Raw genomic sequence first — 18,416 nt, 5'->3', positions numbered from 1 at the left:
GTTAAACAAAAATCAACAGGATGAGAAAATGGCACATTCACAATGGCATACTGAACTCCACTCCCACCCTGGCACTGCCCCCTCACCTTCTTTTCCAAACCTACCATGTCCAAGTCTACAGTTATAGCCTACTCACCATCGACACATAAACCAATCCAATTTCCTGCACCCAACAACTCTGTCAAAACTCCAGAACTAATCCAAACTGCTGTTCCTAATTCACTCACCCTGGCTCTCAACTCAAAAGCCTGAAGATCCAATTTACAAACTGTTACAATTAATTCCAACTTCTTCATATGCACCATCGAGGAGTGTGGTGCTAGAAAAACACAACAAACCAGGCAGCATCCATGGAGCAGGAAAGGTGACGTTTCTGGCAGAACATCGATTCTCCTGCTCCTCAGATGGTGCCTGACCGGCTGTGCCACACTCCTAGACCCTGATCTCCAGCATTTGCAGTCCTCACTTTCTCCGTCTTCATATGCTTGACAGGTTTTGATTTACATGAATTAGAGCTGTCATCAGTCCTGGGGAAACACTCAGACATCCAGAGCAGTGTAAAGGACAAAGTCCCCAGTTCTGAAAGCATTGTAAAGAGCCAAGACCCCAATCTAAGACAATGGAAAAAGATTTTGCTGTAAAACCTGCTCCATTTTTGAAGTATTTTCAATGTTGGAGCTGATTTCCTCGAATTCAAGGAGCAGTTATCACTGTTCTGTAAGCTGTTACATTGTCTTGAAACTTTGGAAACAAAAAGGTGATAACAACAGCACTTTTAAAAAAAGAAAAAGGGAGACAAAGGCAGTGACCACATGGTGGGAAGTAAATCAACACAAAAATAAACCTACACTGCTGTCTGATCTACCAGCGAACCTTCACAACTACTGCCTCTCCTGTTTGATTTAAAGTACCTCTGGACATTGGAGTTTGTCTAAGAAAAATAAACAAACTAGACAAATTCACAGCTGACCTTGCAGAAATCTGTGTGGGGTGATTACAACTAGGGAGCAATTCAGTGGCGAGCTTTTATTTGTAATTCTACAGCAGTAAGTACAGTGGGTTCTTTTGATTATATGGTTTTACTGAGACCTGATTTTTTATTCAACTTTAAAAATATAAAACATAGATACCAAATTAGCATGGAGAGTGTTTTTAGAGCAATAAGACTATGCTATTTTCTGGGAGTGTTGACCATTAATGTGCAAAGATGGTGTGATGTGCTATTCCTGTTGGATATGGGAGGTTAGGAAGTTTTCCATGCTACTGACGATTATGCCTGCAGGAAGTGTATTTGGCTGAAAATCCTCTCGGATCGTGAGAATCGGTTAGAGTGGCAGAAAGAGGCAACAAGGAATTTACATGATCTAGGCAGTGAGATAGATGCAGTTATAGGAAGGGAGGTAACTGAAGACACAGTCAGGTCGATGGGTTATCTCCAGGAAAGGTAAGAGAGGGAGGCAGGTAGTGCAGGAGTCTTCTATGGCTTTCCGTATCTCAAACAAGTATGCTGTTTCAGAAAATATAGGGCTAGATTGACTCGCAGGAGAATGGAGCACTGACAGCCAGGTTTCTGGTACCAAGACTGGCTCTCGTGTAACGAGGGAAAAATCAGATTCCAAGCGATCCACTGTGATAGGGGATTCTGTTGTCAGAGGCCCAGACAGATGTTTTTGTGGCCGACAGTGATACAGCAGAATGGTGTGTTGCTTCCCTGGTGTCATGATGTGTCGGAGAAGGTACAGAATATTCTTAAAGAGGAGACAGACAAGTAAGAGGTCATTGTTGGAACTAACAACATAGGAAGAGAAAAGGACAAGATTCTGAGGAAGTTAGGCAGGAATTGAAAAAGGTGGTCCTCGAGGATAGTAATATCTGAATCACTCCCATTGCCACAAACTAGTGAAGGTAGGAATAGGAGGATAGAGCAGATGAATGCGTGGTGAGAAGCTGGAGAATGGGTAAAGGATTCACATTTTTGGATCATTGGAGTCCCTTCCCAGTCATAGACTGGGACTGTGATAGTCTTAAGGACTTGGATGGACATGAATTTGCTAAGCGAATATAAGAAAATTTTCTGCTATGTGGATGCACCTACTAGAGAAGATGCAAAACTTCACCTACTCTTGGGAAATAAGGCAGAGCAAGCGACTCATATCAGTAGGGGAGCATTTGGGTCCAGTGACCATAATTCTATTAGTCTTAAAATAGTGATGGAAAAGGAAAGACTGAATCTAAAAGTTAAAGTTCTGCATTGGAGGAGGGTCAATTTTGAGGGTATTAAGCAAGAACTTTCGAAAGTTGATTGGGGGCAGATGTTTGCAGGTAAAAGGATGGCTGGAAAATGGGAAGCCTTCAAAATTGAGATGATGAGAGCGCATGGACAGTTTGTTCCTGTTAGGGTGAAGAGCAAGGTTAGCAGGCATAGGGAATGATGGATGACTAGAAAAATTGATTTGAGCATGCCGCTGTTGGACTGGGGTGGACAAAGTTAAAAGTGGACAAGGTTTATTTGGTAGCACTAGCTTTTGAGGCACTGCCTTTTCATCAGGTCGCAGGAGCAGCACTTTGAAAGCTGGTGCTTCCAAATTAACTTCTTGGACTATAACCTGATGTGTGATTTTTAACTAAATAAATGAGGTTGTGGTGTAGAAAAAGAAGGAAGCATATGTCAGGTATAGAAGCAGAGACTGAGTGAATGCTTAAAGGACTATAAAGATAGTAGGAGTGTACTTAAAAGGGAAATCTGGAGGGCAAAAAAGGGGAGATGAGATAGCTTCGGCAAATAGGGTTAAAGAGAATCCAAAGGGGTTCTACAAATAAATCAAGAACGAAAGAGTAACCAGGGAGAGAACAGGGCCCCCTAAAGATTAGCAAGGTAGTCGACATGTGAAACTGCAGGAGATGGGTGAGATACTAAACAAGTATTTTGCATCAGTGCTTGCTGTGAAGATGAATATGGAAGATATGGAATGTGGGGAAATAAATACCGACATCTTGGGCCGGCACAGTGGCTCAGTGGTTAGCACTGCTGCCTCAGAGTACCAGGGACCCAGGTTCGATCCCTGCCTCGGGTGACTGTCTGTGTGAAGTTTGCACATTCTCCCCTGGTTTCCTCCGGGTGCTCCGGTTTCTTCCCATAATCCAAAGATGTGCAGGTCAGGTGAATTGGCCATGCTAAATTGCCCATAGTATTAGGTGCATTAGTCAGGAAATATAGGGTATGGGAATGGGTCTGGGTGGGTTACATTTCAGAGGGGATGAAGAGCCTGTTTCCATACTGTAGGGAATCTAATCTTGGAAAATGTCTATATTAGAGAGATGGTGGTTCTGGACGTCTTAAAATGCACAAAGGTGGATAAATCCCTAGTACGTGATCCCCTTGAACTCTGTGGGAAGCTAGTGAAATGATTGCTGGGCCCCTTGCTGAGATATTTGTATCATTGATAGTGACAGTTGAGGTGCCAGAAGACCGGAGGTTGGCTAACAAGGTGGCACTATTTAAGAAGTGTGGTAAGTAAAAACCAGGGAACTATAAACCAGTGAGCGTGACATCGGTGGTGGGTAAATTGTTGGAGGGATTCCGGAGCGACAGGACTTACATGTATTTGGAAAGGCAAGGACTGATTAAAGGTAATCAACATCGCTTTATGCATGGGAAATCATAGCTGAAAATGTGTTGCTGGAAAAGCGCAGCAGGTCAGGCAGCATCCAAGGAACAGGAAAATCGACGTTTCGGGCATAAGCCCTTCATCAGGAATGAGGAAAGTGTGTCCAGCAGGCTAAGATAAAAGGTAGGGAGGAGGGACTTGGGGGAGGGGCGATGGAGATGTGATAGGTGGAAGGAGGTCAAGGTGAGGGTGATAGGCCGGAGTGGGGTGGGGGCGGAGAGGTCAGGAAGAAGATTGCAGGTTAGGAGGGCGGTGCTGAGTTCGAGGGAATCGACTGAAACAAGGTGGGGGGGAGGGGAAATGAGGAAACTGGAGAAATCTGAGTTCCTCCCTTGTGGTTGGAGGGTTCCCAGGTGGAAGATGAGGTGCTCTTCCTCCAACCGTCATGTTGTTATGTTCTGGCGATGGAGGAGTCCAAGGACCTGCATGTCCTTGGTGGAGTGGGAGGGGGAGTTAAAGTGTTGAGCCATGGGATGATTGGGTTGGTTGGTCCAGGTGTCCCAGAGGTGTTCTCTGAAGCGTTCCGCAAGTAGACGGCCTGTCTCCCCAATATAGAGGAGGCCACATCGGGTGCAGCGGATGCAATAGATGATGTGTATGGAGGTGCAGGTGAATTTGTGGCGGATATGGAAGGATCCCTTGGGGCCTTGGAGAGAAGTAAGGGAGGAGGAGTTTTGCATTTCTTGCGGTTGCAGGGGAAGGTGCCGGGAGTCGAGGTTGGGTTGGTGGGGGGTGTGGACCTGACGAGGGAGTCACCGAGGGAGTGGTCTTTTCTGAACGCTGATAGGGGAGGGGAGGGAAATATATCCCTGGTGGTGGGGTCCGTTTGGAGGTGGCGGAAATGACGGCGGATGATACGCTGTATATGGAGGTTGGGGGGTGGTAGGTGAGAACCAGTGGGGTTCTGTCCTGGTGGCAGTTGGAGGGGCGGGGCTCAAGGGCGGAGGAGCGGGAAATGGAGGAGATGCGGTGGAGGGCATCGTCGATCATGTCTGGGGGGAATCTGCGGTCCTTGAAGAAGGAGGCCATCTGGGCTTACGGTATTGGAACTGGTCCTCCTGGGAGCAGATGTGGCGGAGACGAAGGAATTGGGAATATGGGATGGCATTTTTACAGGGGGCAGGGTGGGAGGAAGTGTAGTCTAGATAGCTGTGGGAGTCAGTCGGTTTATAGTAGATGTCTGTGTTGATTCGGTCGCCCATGGGAAATCATGTCTCACTAACTTAATTGAGTTTTGTGAAGAAGTAACAGAGGACTGATGAGGGAGGAGCAGTGGCTGTGGTCTAAACAGACGTCAGTAAGGCATTTGACCAGGTTCCTCAAGGTAGACTGATTACCAAGGTTAGATCAAACGGAATACAGGGAGAACTAGCTATTTGGATACAGAACTGGCTTAAAAGTAGAAGACAGAGGGTGGTGGAGGGTTGCTTTTCAGACTGGAAGCCTGTAGTCAGCAGTGTGCCATGAGAATTCGCGCTAGATCAACTGCATTTTGGCATTTATATAAATGATTTGGATGTGAACATAGGAGATATTGTTCGTAAGTTTGCAGATGACACTAAAATTGGAGATGCCATGGACATCGAAGAAGGTTACCTCAGAGTACAATGGGTCTACATGAATAGTGCCAGAAGACTGGAGGATAGCAAATGTTGTTCAAGAAGGGAAATAGACAACCCTGGAAATTATAGACCTGTGAGCCTTACTTCGGTTCTGGGTAAAGAGTTATAAGAGACAGGAGATATAATCATCTAGAAAGGAATAAGTTGATTAGGGATAGGCACCATGGTTTTGTGAAGGGTAGATCGTGCCTCACAAATCTGATTGAATTCTTTGAGAAGGTGACCAAACAGGTGGATGAGGGTAAAGTGGTTGATCCGGTGCATATGCATTTCAGTAAAGTGTTTGATAAGGTTCCCCACAGCAGGCTAATGCACAAAATACAGAAGCATGGTATTGAGGGTGATTTAGCAGTTTGGATCAGAAATTGGCGAGCTGAAAGACGACAAAGGGTGGTGGTTGATGGGAAATGTTCATCCTGGACTTTAGTTACGAGTGGTGCACCGCAAGGATGTGTTTTGGATCCACTGTTGTTTGTCATTTTCATAAATGACCCGGATGAGGGTATAGAAGGATGGGTTGGTAAATTTGCAGATGACACAAAGGTTGGTGGATCATGACGATGGATGTTGTCGGTTACACCGAGATATAGATAAGCTGCAGAGCTGGGTTGAGAGGTGGCAAATGGAATTTAATGCAGAAAAGTGATTCACTTTGGGAAGAGTAAAAGGAATGCAGAGTACTGAGCTAATGGTAAGATTCTTGGTAGTGTAGATGAGCAGAGAAATCTCGGAGACCATGTACATAGATCCTTGAAAGTTGCCACTCAGGTTGATTGGGTTATTAAGAAGGCATACTGTGTGTTAGCTTTTATTGGTAAATAGGTTGAGTTTTGGAACCATGAGGTCATGCTGCAGCTGTACAAAACTCTGGTGCAGTCACATCTGGAGCAGTGTATATGACCCAGTTCTGGTCACCCCATAGTAGGAAGGATGTGGAAGCTTTTCAAAGGGTTAATAGGAGTTTTCATAGGACGTTGCTTGGTACGGAGGGATGGTCCTATGAGGAAAGGCTGAGAGCTGCCAGAGGGAGTGGTGTAGGCTGGTACGATTACAACATTTAAAAAGCATCTGGAAGGATATATGAATCGTAATGGTTTAGAGTGATATGGACCAAATGCTGGCAAATGGAACTAGATTTATATAGGATGCCTCGTTGGCATGGACAAAGGTTCTGTTTCCATGCTGTATATCTCTATGACACTAAAGACGCAAAAAAAGACAGGAGGAGGAGACTATATAGCCTATCAAGACTATTCCACCATTCAAGATGACCACAGTTGTACTTGGATTTGGACTCCATCTTCATAATTCCAGGTAGCTTGCTTACCTGACAGATCAAGACTGTCTACCTTGACTTTAGATATATATGAAATAGTACATTCAATGATAGTGCATCCACAACCCTTGAAGGTTTAAGAACTCCAAAAATTCAAATTCGTTGACTGAAGAAATTTCTCATCTCAAAATGAGAATGGATGAAGACAAGAGTGGGTCATTTAACATGTAGTGCCTTTTCTGTTATTCAGCATAAGAACTTAATTTTTTTTAAATTTCAGGATGGTCAGCTTTGACAGTTGAACATACTCCAGTTCTTATGGCTCAGTATCATAATCTGTTTCAAAAGGTATTTAATATGCAGCGTGGGATCTTTTATTACATTTAAGTGCTTTTATAAATATAAATTGCTGCTTGTATTTAAGAACTTGGACCAATCAGTTTAAATCCTCCTGTAACCTAACACCTTCCTCCTCACTGTCAACCACCAGGGCCATCATCATCGACTAACTTAACTATCATCCTCTCCACATTTTCATCTGTGTCATTTGTGAATATCATGAACAATAAGAAACCCAATGCTGATCCCTGTTGTATGCCACTGCATACTGGGCTCCAGTCACACAAACAGCCTTCTGTCACTATCCCTTTCTCCTGCCCCTAAAACAATTTTGGATCCAACTTGCCAAGTTACCCTGGATTCCATGAGTTTTTACCTTCTTTCTTTGTTTCCCATGAGGGACTTTGCAAAATGCCTTGCTTATAAATTACATCAACTGCCCTATCCTCATCCAAACATTTGGCCACTTCCTTGAATGATTCTACTGGATTATTTAGACATGACAACCCTCTGACAAACCATTGCTACCTTGCAGATCATATTTCCCTTTTTCCATTAGAAACTTATAAAGTATGGTATCGTGGTTGCTATCACTAATACACTCACCCACTGTCACCTTGAACACCTGTCACAAAATTTCCAGAATTAGATCCAGCACTCTGCCATCCCTTGTATGGTTATCAACACGTTTTTACAGGAAGTTCTTCTGTATATATATTTCGAGAAATCTGCCCGCTCTAAATTCTTTATATTACGATTATCCTAATTAATATGGGAGCAGTTCAAAACTTTTCATATAATGATCCTATTATTATTTTTATATACCTTAGTGAATTTAGTGGTAGGATGAAAGAAAAAATTAGAAGTTTCACAACTGTACCTCTGCACCTGTACCTATGCACTCTGGTCTTTCTCTGCCAGTCTCCAAATTTCCTTTCAGTCACCGGCTTTGTGACATTCTAAGGCAAAGTTCCTCATCATGAAGCGCATGCTCCAGCAATGTGTGCACAAAACACATACGTCAATATGTTGCACAGGTGGCCACACAGAAACAATGTACAATCACATTTGTACCTCTGCCAGAATCAAGAGCAAGTTTATTCTCTTTCTATTGTTCCAATCATATTCTGTTCTTTTTTAGATGTTTAAAGTGTTAATGTTTCTATTCTCTTTTCCTGCTGGCAAGATAATCCACCCAAACATATTGTCAGATTAAACCCTCGGCTTAGGAAAATTTCAGATCATTAAAGGAAATTAGTCAGCTTTACCAGTTAACTTCTGCATGCTGTGATGAAATGTCTTATCCCCAGGAGTTTTCAAACCAGAAAAGTTATCTCAGGGTAGAATATACCTACAGATGTAATATAGCAGAAACAGCTACTTTTCTTCAAGATTTATTAATGTCAGTAATCAGAATCCGTCACTACACTGATGGGAAAAAAACATAGGAAATCAAGCACATGATCCATTGCAATGACCAAATTAATTACCAAGTTGGTTGAATTGTCTGACTTTGGCCAGTATCTTTGATAGAAGAAACTCATGCCAGTTTCATCAAAAACAAGAAAATAAAATTATAAACAAACATATCCTTTAAAGAATGTCAAAAATGGATTTTTAATAACTAATATGTAACCCTAAACTATATCCTCTTTAAATCCGAATACACATACATTAATCGAGAAATGAATGGACATTCAAGATGGATGGTAACACAGAATTACTATGATTGGCAAACTTGGTCAAAAAGAAAAAAATTTGTGGATCTAAAGATCAAAGTACCAATGGAATGAGGTGACTTCCTCAACAATTTGTTTGGTTTTTCATAATGATATCATACTGACATCACACAGCTGCAATCCCCAATTACGTAGCCAGTCAAACGGACATATGCTTTTGGTTGAGTTAGAAGTTCTTCTTTTCAGAGTCTTTTAATGCTGGTTTTCTTCCATTCACATCAAAACAGAGAGACACCTCTCTTAGTTGGCAAGCTCTCCAGAGGCTTGAATGCAAATGCTTCCTTCTCTCAGTTTTGTGACTAGAACACGGAACATGGAACATCAAAGCACAGTACGGCACAGGCCCTTCGGCCGTCAATGTTGCACCAACCTGTGGAACCAATCTGAAGCCCATCTATCCTACACTATTCCATTTTCATCCATAAACCTATCCAATGACCATTTAAATGCCCTCAAAGTTGGTGAGTCGACTACTGTTGCAGGAAATGTGTTCCATGCCCCTACTACTTTCTGAGTAAAAGCTGGAACTTAACAATTTAACCTGTTGCTAGACAGTCTTATAACTCAAAAATGCCAGGCGCCAGTATGTCTCGTCTGATACCTCCTGCTGATAACCACATACTATCCTCCTTCAGCTGATGACTTAGTGCTCCTTTACGTTGACAATACTTGGAAGAAGCAATGAAGGTGGCATGGGCACAGAATGTACTGTGGTAGGGATTTCATCTACGCCACCAATCAGAGCTCAGCAACACACAAGGGACAGGCTCTTCAGCCCAGCATGTCAATGCTGTCCATGATACAATTCTAAACTAATCCCAGCTGCCTTCAAATGGTCCATTTCCTTCTAATCCCAGCTTGTTCATGTGTCTGCCTAAGTGCCACTTCAACATTGTTTTGTATCTGCTTCCACCACTTTCCCCTGCAGCGTGTTCCAGGTACCTATCACTCTCTGAATCAAAACATGCCTCGCACATAGAACATTACAGTGCAGAACAGGCCTTTCAGCCCTCGATGTTGCGCCATCCTGTGGAACCAATGTGAAGCCCATTTATTCGTATGCTGATCCAATGACCATTTAAATGCTCTTAAACTTGGCTAGTCTACTACTGCTGCAGGCAGGGCATTCCATACCCCTACTACTCTCCGAGTAAAGAAACTACCTCTGACATCTATCCTATATGTATCACCTCTCAATTTAAAGCTATGTTCCTTCGTGCTAGCCATAAATATCCAAAGAAAAGGGCTCTCACTTTCCACCCTCTGATTATTTTATATGTCTCAATTAAGTCACCTCTCAACCTTCTTTCCTCTACTGAAAACAGCCTCAAGTCCTTCAGCCTTTCTTCACAAGACCTTCCCTTCATAGACAACATCCTAGTAAATCTCCTTTGAACCCTTTAAAGCTTCCACATCCTTCCTGTAATGTGGTGATTAGAACTGTATGCAATACTCCAAGTGAGGCTGCACCAGAGTTTTGTGCAGATACAGTATGACCTCATGGTTCCAAAACTCAATCCCTCTACTAATAAAAGCTAACACACTGTATGCCTTCTTAACAATCCAATCAACCTGGGTAAAAACAAGGAGTGCAGATGCTGGAAACCAGAGTCTAGATTAGAGTGGTGCTGGAAAAGCACAGCAGTTCAGGCAGCATCTGAGGAGCAGGAAAGTTGACATTGCCTGCACTCTGCCTCTATTCCTGAAGAAGGACGTTTGCCAGAAACGTCGATTTTCTTCTCCTCGGATACTGCCCGACCTGCTGTGCTTTTCCAGCACCACTCTCATCTCAACTCTACAAACCTGGGTGGCAACTTTCAGGGATCTACGTACTGAGATCTCTCTGCTCATCTATAATACCAAACATCTTACCATTAGCCCAGTACTCTACATTCCTCTTACTCCTTCCAAAGTGAACTGCCTCACACTTTTCCACATCAAACTCCATTTGCCACCTCTCAGTCCAGCTTTGCAGCTTAATTCTGTTCCTCTGTAACCCACAACATCCTTTGGCACTATCCACAACTCCACCGACCTTAGTGTCATCTGCAAATTTACTAACCCATCCTTCTACAACCTCATCCAGGTCATTTATAAAAATGACAAACAGCAGTGAACCCAAAATAGATCCCTATGGTACACCACTAGTAACTGAACTCCAGAATGAACATTTCCCATCAAGCACCATCCTGTCTTCTTTCAGCTAGCCAATTTCTGATCCAATCCATTAAAATCACCTTCAATCCCATGCTTCCTTATTTTGTGCAATAGCCTATTGTGGGTAACCTTATTAAATGCCTTACTGAAATCCATATACACCACACCAACTGCTTTATCCTTATCCACCTGTTTATTCACCATCTCAAAAAACTCAATAAGGTTTGTGAGGCACGACCTACCCTTCACAAAACCGTGTTGATTATCCCATTTGACTTAATCTTTTGAATCAGCCTCCCATGACAAATGTTGTCAAATGTTTTAATAAAGTCCACGTAGACAACACCCACCTTCCATATTTCAATGAAAAACTCAATTAAATTTGTGAAAAAAGACCCCTTGACAAAGCCATGCTGACTGTCCCTAACAGATCCACTCTTTCTCAATGCAAGTAAATTCTGTCCTTACAAATCTTCTCCAATAATTTCCCCACCAGTCCATAATTTCCTGGAATATCCCTGTTGCTCTTCTTAAACAAATGAACAATACTGGCTACTGTCCAGTCTTTTAGGATTTAGCCTGTGGCTAAAGAGAATAGAAAGATCCCTGTCAAGGCCCCAGCAATCTCCTCCCTCACCTTTCTCAGTATCCTAGAATAGATCCCATCAGTACTGAGGATCTACCTACTTAATGTTTTTCAAAACTTCCTTCTTAATATCAACTTACTCCTCATTAATGGTACTATCATCCATGTCCTTCCCCTTGGTGAATATGCAAAGTATTCATAAAGGACTTCACCACTTCCTCTGACTCCATGCATAAATTCCCTCCTTTGTCTTTGAGTACACCAACCCTTTCCCTAACTACCTTCTTGTTCCTAATACATATAAAAGGCCTTGGGGTTTCCCTTAATCCTACTTACCAGGAACATTTCACAACCCCTTTTAGCCCTCCTAATTCTTTCTTAAATTCTTTCTTGCCTATTTTATACCCCTCAAATATATCTGGCTTTGTCTGATTTCAGTTTCCTAAACCTTACATATGTTTCCCTTTTCTTTTTGACTAATCTTTCAATATCTTTCGTCCAGGATTCCAAATCTTGCCATCCTTATCTTTCATCCTCACAGGAACATGCCAGTCCCGAACTGTGATCAACTGGCCTTTAGAAGTCTCCCATGTAGATGTGGATTTCCCCTCAAACATCTGGCCCCAATTTAATTTCTCCATTCCTGGCTAAGACTGTTGTAGTTAGCCTCAACAACCAGTCTTATGTTTATTAAAAACTATCTTAAAGCTTATGGAATTCTGATCACTGTACCAAATAGACTCCTGAAATTTTGATCACAGGGAAGGGTCATTCTTCATTACAATATTTAGTATAGCACTTCCCCAGTTGAATGATACACATTTCAAGTAAGCCTCTTGGATGCACCTAGTAAATTCTGCCCCAAGTAAGCCTTTGGAATGAAGGGAGCCCAAGTCAATGTAGGGAAAGCTAAAATTACCCACTACAACAACCCTGTTATTTGAAAGATGTAAAATGACTTGTGTTCAAATCTGTTCCTCTATCTCCTGCTGAATATTAGGAAGCCTAAAGTATAATCCTATCAGAGTGACTGCATCATTCTTATTTTTCAGTTTTATCCATATGCATGAGCCCTCCAAGATGTCCTCGCATGGTGCAGACGTGGTATTCTCCTTAAACAATACTGTAAATTCCCCCTTTTACAGCCTTCTCTATCATGCTTTATACATCCAAACCCCGGAATGTTGAGCTGCCAGTCGCTTCTTCCAATCAGAGTTTCTGTAATGGCTACAACATTATAGTCCCGGGCGCTAGGCTCATCTGCCTTACCTGTTTTACTCCAATTCAGACTGCCAGTCCCGCCATATTCATTAGCTCTGCCTGTTCTTTCTATTAAATTGTACTTTACCTGACTGATCTTCCTATTAGACTTGTCAGCAACACGGCTGGTTAAGCTGACCAAAACCTCAAGAATATTGTTGTTACACTGGATCTGCAGCAGGTGGTGATGGAACCAACAAAAGGGAAACAATAAACCTCCTTCTCACCAATTTACCTGCCGCAGATACTGATACTGTCATGCAGACATTGTAGAGAGGAAATTTTGCCTTTACACTGATAATACCTTATGTGACACTATCACCATGCTAAACAGGACAGACTACAAACAGATTCAGCACCTCAAGATTGGGCATCCACAAAGCACCGTGGGCCATCTGTGGCAGCAGAATCATACTCCAATACAATCTACAGACTCATGGCCAGGATTAACTCCACTTTACCATTACTATTACCATCAAGCCAGAGATCAATGATGAGTCACTGAAGGAGAAAGCTTTACAAATATCCCCATCCTCAATGACAGAGCCCAGTGCATCAGTGCAAAAGACAATACTGAAGCATTTACAACAGTCTACAGCCAGAGTGCTGAGTGGATGATCCATCTCTGCTTCCTCTAGAGGTCCTAAGCATCCCAGATGCTAGTCTTCATCCAATTCAATTCTCCATGCGATTTCAAGAAACAGCTGGAGACAGTGAATATTGCAAAGAGTATGGATCCTGACAACATTCTAGAAGTTGCCGCATCCCTAGTCAAGCTGTATCAATACAGCTACAACATTGGCATCTATCTGACAATGTGGAAAATTGCCCTGTTTTGTTCTGTAAACAAAGGACAAAGTTAACCCAGCCATTTACCATTCCATTGTTTTATCATCAATAAAGTTATAAAAAGTGCTGTCAACAGTGCCATCAAGCAGCACCAGCTCAGCAATAATTCGCTCAATGAGCCCCAGTTTGGGTTTCACCAGGGTTTCTCAGTTCCTGACCTCATTACAGCCTTGGTTCATACATGAACAAAAGAACTGATTTCCAGTGGTGAGGTGAGTGATAGCCCTTGATATCAAGACCACATTTGACTGCATGTAGCATCAAGATGCCGAAGCAAAATTTGAGTCAGTAGGAAATAGGGGGAAAACTCCCCACTGGTTGGTGTTGGTATATAGGAACATGATTATCTTTGTTGGAGATCAGTCATCTCAAGTCCATGGCACCTCTGCACAAGTTCTTCAAAATAATGTCCTATGCCCAACCATCTTCACTGCTTCATCAATGACCGTAGACAAGATCCTGAAGAAGGTGCTTGGTACTCTTGCATTTATTGGTTAGTGCACTGAGTATAGGAGTTGGGAGTAATACCTTTGGATTACTGCATTCAATTCTGCTCTCCCTGCTATAGGAAAGATGTTGTGAAACCAGAAAGGGTTCAGAAAAGATTTACAAGGATGTTGCCAGGGTTGGAGGGTTTGAGCTCTAGGGAGAGGCTGAATAGGTGGGTCTATTTTCAGCTATTTTCCATGGAGGGGTGACCTTATAAAGGTTTATAAAATCATGAGGGGCATGGATAGGATAAATAGACAAGATTTTCTCCCCAGGGTGGTCAAGTCTAAAACTAGACGGCATAGGTTTAAGGTGAGAGAGGAAAGATTTAGATTAGATTAGATTACTTACAGTGTGGAAACAGGCCCTTCGGCCCAACAAATCCACACCGACCCGCCGAAGCGCAACCCACTCAGAACCCTACATTTACCCCTTACCTAACATTACGGGCAATTTAGCATGGCCAATTCACCTGACCCGCACATCTTTGTGACTGTAGGAGGAAACTGGAGCACCCGGAGGAAACTCACGCAGACACTGGGAGAACGCGCAAACTCCACACAGTCAGTCGCCTGAGGCGGGAATTGAACCCGGATCTCTGGCGCTGTGAGGCAGCAGTGCTAACCACTGTGCTACTGTGCCGCCCAAAAGACCTAAGGGGCACTTTTTCATGCAGGGGGTGATGCACGTATGCAAGAAGAGGTGCTGGAGATTGGTACAATTACAACATTTAAATGGCATCTGTATGGATATTTGAATAGAAAGGGTTAAGGGGAATATGGCCAAATGCTGGCAAATGGGACTAGATTAATGTACAATATCTCGTCGGAAGGACAAGTTGGACTGAAGAATCTGTTTTCATGCTGTACTATGACCCTATCATAAGGTCAGAAGTGGGGATTCTGGCCAATGTGCAGCACCATGTGCATCTCCTCAGATACTGAAGCAGTTCATGCCTAAATACAGAAAAACATGGTCAATATGTAGGCTTGGGGTATTAATATACACGCTATACAAATGCCAGGCAATAGCTACCTTCAGTTCACATATTAATTAATGGTGTTACCATCTCTCATTCCCCTACTATCAACATCCCATAGATTACAACTGACCAGATTCTCAACTGGACTAGCCAGAAAAATACACTGACTACAAAAGCAGGTCACAGACTGGGAATACTATGCGATTAGCACACATACAGATACCCCAAAGCCTGTCCACCTTCTACAAGACACAAGTCAGAAGTTTGATGGAATTGCCCGCCACTTGTCTGGACAGAGGGACCCTGGAATTCAGATGCAAGGTTCTTTGATAGTGGAGTCACAGATAAACAGGGCAGTCAATAAGGCTTTCGGCACACTGGACTTCATTGGTCAGGGCACTAAGTATAGAAGTTGGGGAGTTATGCTGCAGTTGTACAGGATGTTGGTGAGGCCGCACTTGGAGTATTGTGTTCAGTCAGGGCATTGAGTATTGCTTCAACAACCCTCAATAAGCTTGACACCCACCAGGTAAAAGCAGCTCACTTGATTTGCATATCAACAAACGTTCAAGTCACTCCACCAAGAAATTGCACACTGCTGCTACTGCGCAATCTACAAGCTGCACTATAGAAATTTGCCAAATCTCCTCAGACAGCACCTTTCATACCCATCTAGAAGGACCAGGGCAGCACATACATGGGAACACCATTGGCTGCAAGCTCTCCCCCACGTTATTCACCATCCTGACTTGGAAATATATCATCCTTTCTTCACTCTTGTTCCATCAAAATCCTAGAATGGTCTCCTTAACAGCATGGTGTCTCCTATAACACAGCCTGCAGCTGTTCATGAGGGCACCCCCTCCAGAGCAAATAGGCACAGGCAATAAATGCTCGCCCAGCTAGCAATACTAGGCCCATGACTGAATTAAAACAATTGTAGAACATTGTCAGCTAGCTGTAGGGTCATGAGGATTAAAGCGTGAACTCCAATTTATTAATATAATGATTCATTTTAAAGTACATAATAATTAGCACTATATCACAGACTATCATTTTCATATGATAATGCTTCTACTTCAAATTTATATACCATGTTTAAATCCACACTTAAAAACAAGTAGATATTTATTCAAATGAAATTTAAAGAAAACTATAGTCACAATCCAGTATATTCTCTTTATAATGCCTTTGTTTCAACTTCTCAGAAGTGGAATTCTATTAGAACTCAACCTTTTCTTATGTCTGAATACAACTGTGTGCTTGTACTACTTGTGTGTTACCTTATAACTTGTCTCTGTAGCAGTATTTGTATGCTCACAAAAACATGTCTTATTATTTTGCTTATACTGTTTCTTTCGTTAATTCTTATAACTGTCATGCTCCTATCTGTCTTCTGTAACAGGGATCTGGCTAATACCAAAAGTTCCTCAGTGTCCCATATTTTTCAGTATATGGCCTTGTGGTACTGAATCAAAAGCTAGCTTTAAAGTATTTTGTCAGAAGTATTTCTTATTAATTAATTATTTCACCAGGGTGGCTCAGTGGTTAGCACTGCTGCCTCAGAATGCCAGGGACCAAGGTTTGATTCCCCCCTCAGGCGATAGTGCAAATTCCACACAGACATTCTCCCCGCGTCTGCGTGGGTTTCCTCCAGGTGCGCCAGTTTCCTCCCACAATCCAAAGATTTCAGGTCAGCTGAATTGCCATGCTAAATTGCTCATAGTGTTAGGTGCATTTGTCAGGGTGGGGGAGTGGGCCTGGGTGGGTTACTCCTCAGAGGATCAATGTGGACTTGTTGGGCTGAAGAACCTGAGTTTAGATTAGATTACTTACAGTGTGGAAACAGGCCATTCGGCCCAACAAGTCCACACCGACCTGCCAAAGCGCAACCCACCCATACCCTTACATTTACCCCTTACCTAACACTACGGGCAATTTAGCATGGCCAATTCACCTGACCCGCACATCTTTGGACTGTGGGAGGAAACCGGAGCACCCGGAGGAAACCCACGCAGACACGGGGAGAACGTGCAAACTCCACTGTTTCCATACTGTAGGAAATCCAATCTAATCATAAAAGCATCTTACATTTCAAATCAAATTTTGTAGAGGTAGTGGTCAGAAATATATTGCAAAGGATGGAATTAAGTTTGTTCGTCCAAAAATTAAAATTCTGCCAAACAGCAAGAATTTATCATCTCTGCCTCATCTCAGCTCTAAATTATACTTCCATATGCTTAGACTGTGCATATTTGTTCTAGATTCCTGAGAAGGGAAAGCGACCTCCCTGTATCCACCCTGTCAAGAACCTTCTGAATCTTTTATGTTTCAATGGTGAATGGTAGGGCCTTTAGGAGTGTACTAGAACAAACTGACGTTAGAATTCAGTTGCAAGGTTTTTGGATAGTGGAGTCACAGTTTGATAGGGCAGGCACACTGGACTTCATCAGTCAAGGCACTGAGTACAGAAGTTGGAAAGTTATGTTGCAGTTGTCCAGAACGTTAGTGAGGTTGCATTTGGAGTATTGTATTCAATTTTGGTCACTTTACTACATGAAGGATGTTAACAAACTGGAAAGAATGCGGAAGAAATTTACATGTATGTTGCCCGGACTCAAGGATCTGAATTATAGGAAGATGTTGGACAAGCTAGGACATTTTACTTTAGGGCGTAAGAGACTGAGGAGGTGGCGGGGGGGGGGGGGGGGGGGGGGGGGGAGAGGAGAGAGAAGGTGGAATCTTCTCGAAGTGTATAAGATAATGAGAGGCATGGATACGGTGAATGTACTCAGTCTTTTTCCCAGGGTTGGGGAATTGGGGAATTGAGGGCTTGAGGGCATCAGTTTAAGTTTAGAGGGGAAAAAAGTTTAGAGGCAACCAGAGGGGCAACATATTTTACACAGAGCAGTACACATATGGAATGAGTTGCCATTGGAAGAGGTTGAGGTGGGTACATTAACAACATTTAAAAGGCATTTGGACAAACGCAAGGAAAAGTAAAGAAGGACATGGGCTAAGTGCAGGGAAATAGAGTTAGCATGAATGGACATTTTGTTCGATGTGGACCAGTTTGGGCCTAAGGGCTTGTCTCCATGCTGACTCTCTGACTTCCCATTCTTATAAAACCTGGACAGCGTAAACACAATTTACTCAGCCTCTCATCATAAGACAGCCCCTTCATTCCAAAGACCGATCTACTGAACCTTTGCTGCAACGATTCCAGTGCAAGTAAAAACTGGGCAGCATGGACAAGTTGGGCCGATGGACTGTTTGCATGTTGTAGACCTCTATGGCTCTAAGTACACCCCTCTTTCCATAATTGAGTCCAAAATTGCAAACAGCCTTCTTGATAACGTTCACAGAATTTTTCCAGCATGGAAAGAAGCTCTTCAGCACATCATGTCTGGGCCAGTCATCAAACATCCATCTATTCTAATCCCTTTCAC

The 18,416-nt window shown here is 42.8% G+C and overlaps 1 protein-coding gene across 2 annotated transcripts in view; it reads right to left on the bottom strand.

The window, feature by feature from the left end:
- ankdd1a (ankyrin repeat and death domain containing 1A) overlaps nucleotides 1-18,416 on the bottom strand; it is a 273,678-nt gene that overhangs the window by 234,537 nt on the left and 20,725 nt on the right. The gene's annotated exons all lie outside the window — the stretch shown is intronic.

The sequence above is a fragment of the Hemiscyllium ocellatum genome, chromosome 39 (assembly GCF_020745735.1).
Source record: "Hemiscyllium ocellatum isolate sHemOce1 chromosome 39, sHemOce1.pat.X.cur, whole genome shotgun sequence".
NCBI classification, from domain to species: domain Eukaryota; kingdom Metazoa; phylum Chordata; class Chondrichthyes; order Orectolobiformes; family Hemiscylliidae; genus Hemiscyllium; species Hemiscyllium ocellatum.
The sequence above is the reverse complement of the archived record's forward strand: the minus strand, read 5'-3'. Positions and strand labels throughout refer to the sequence as shown.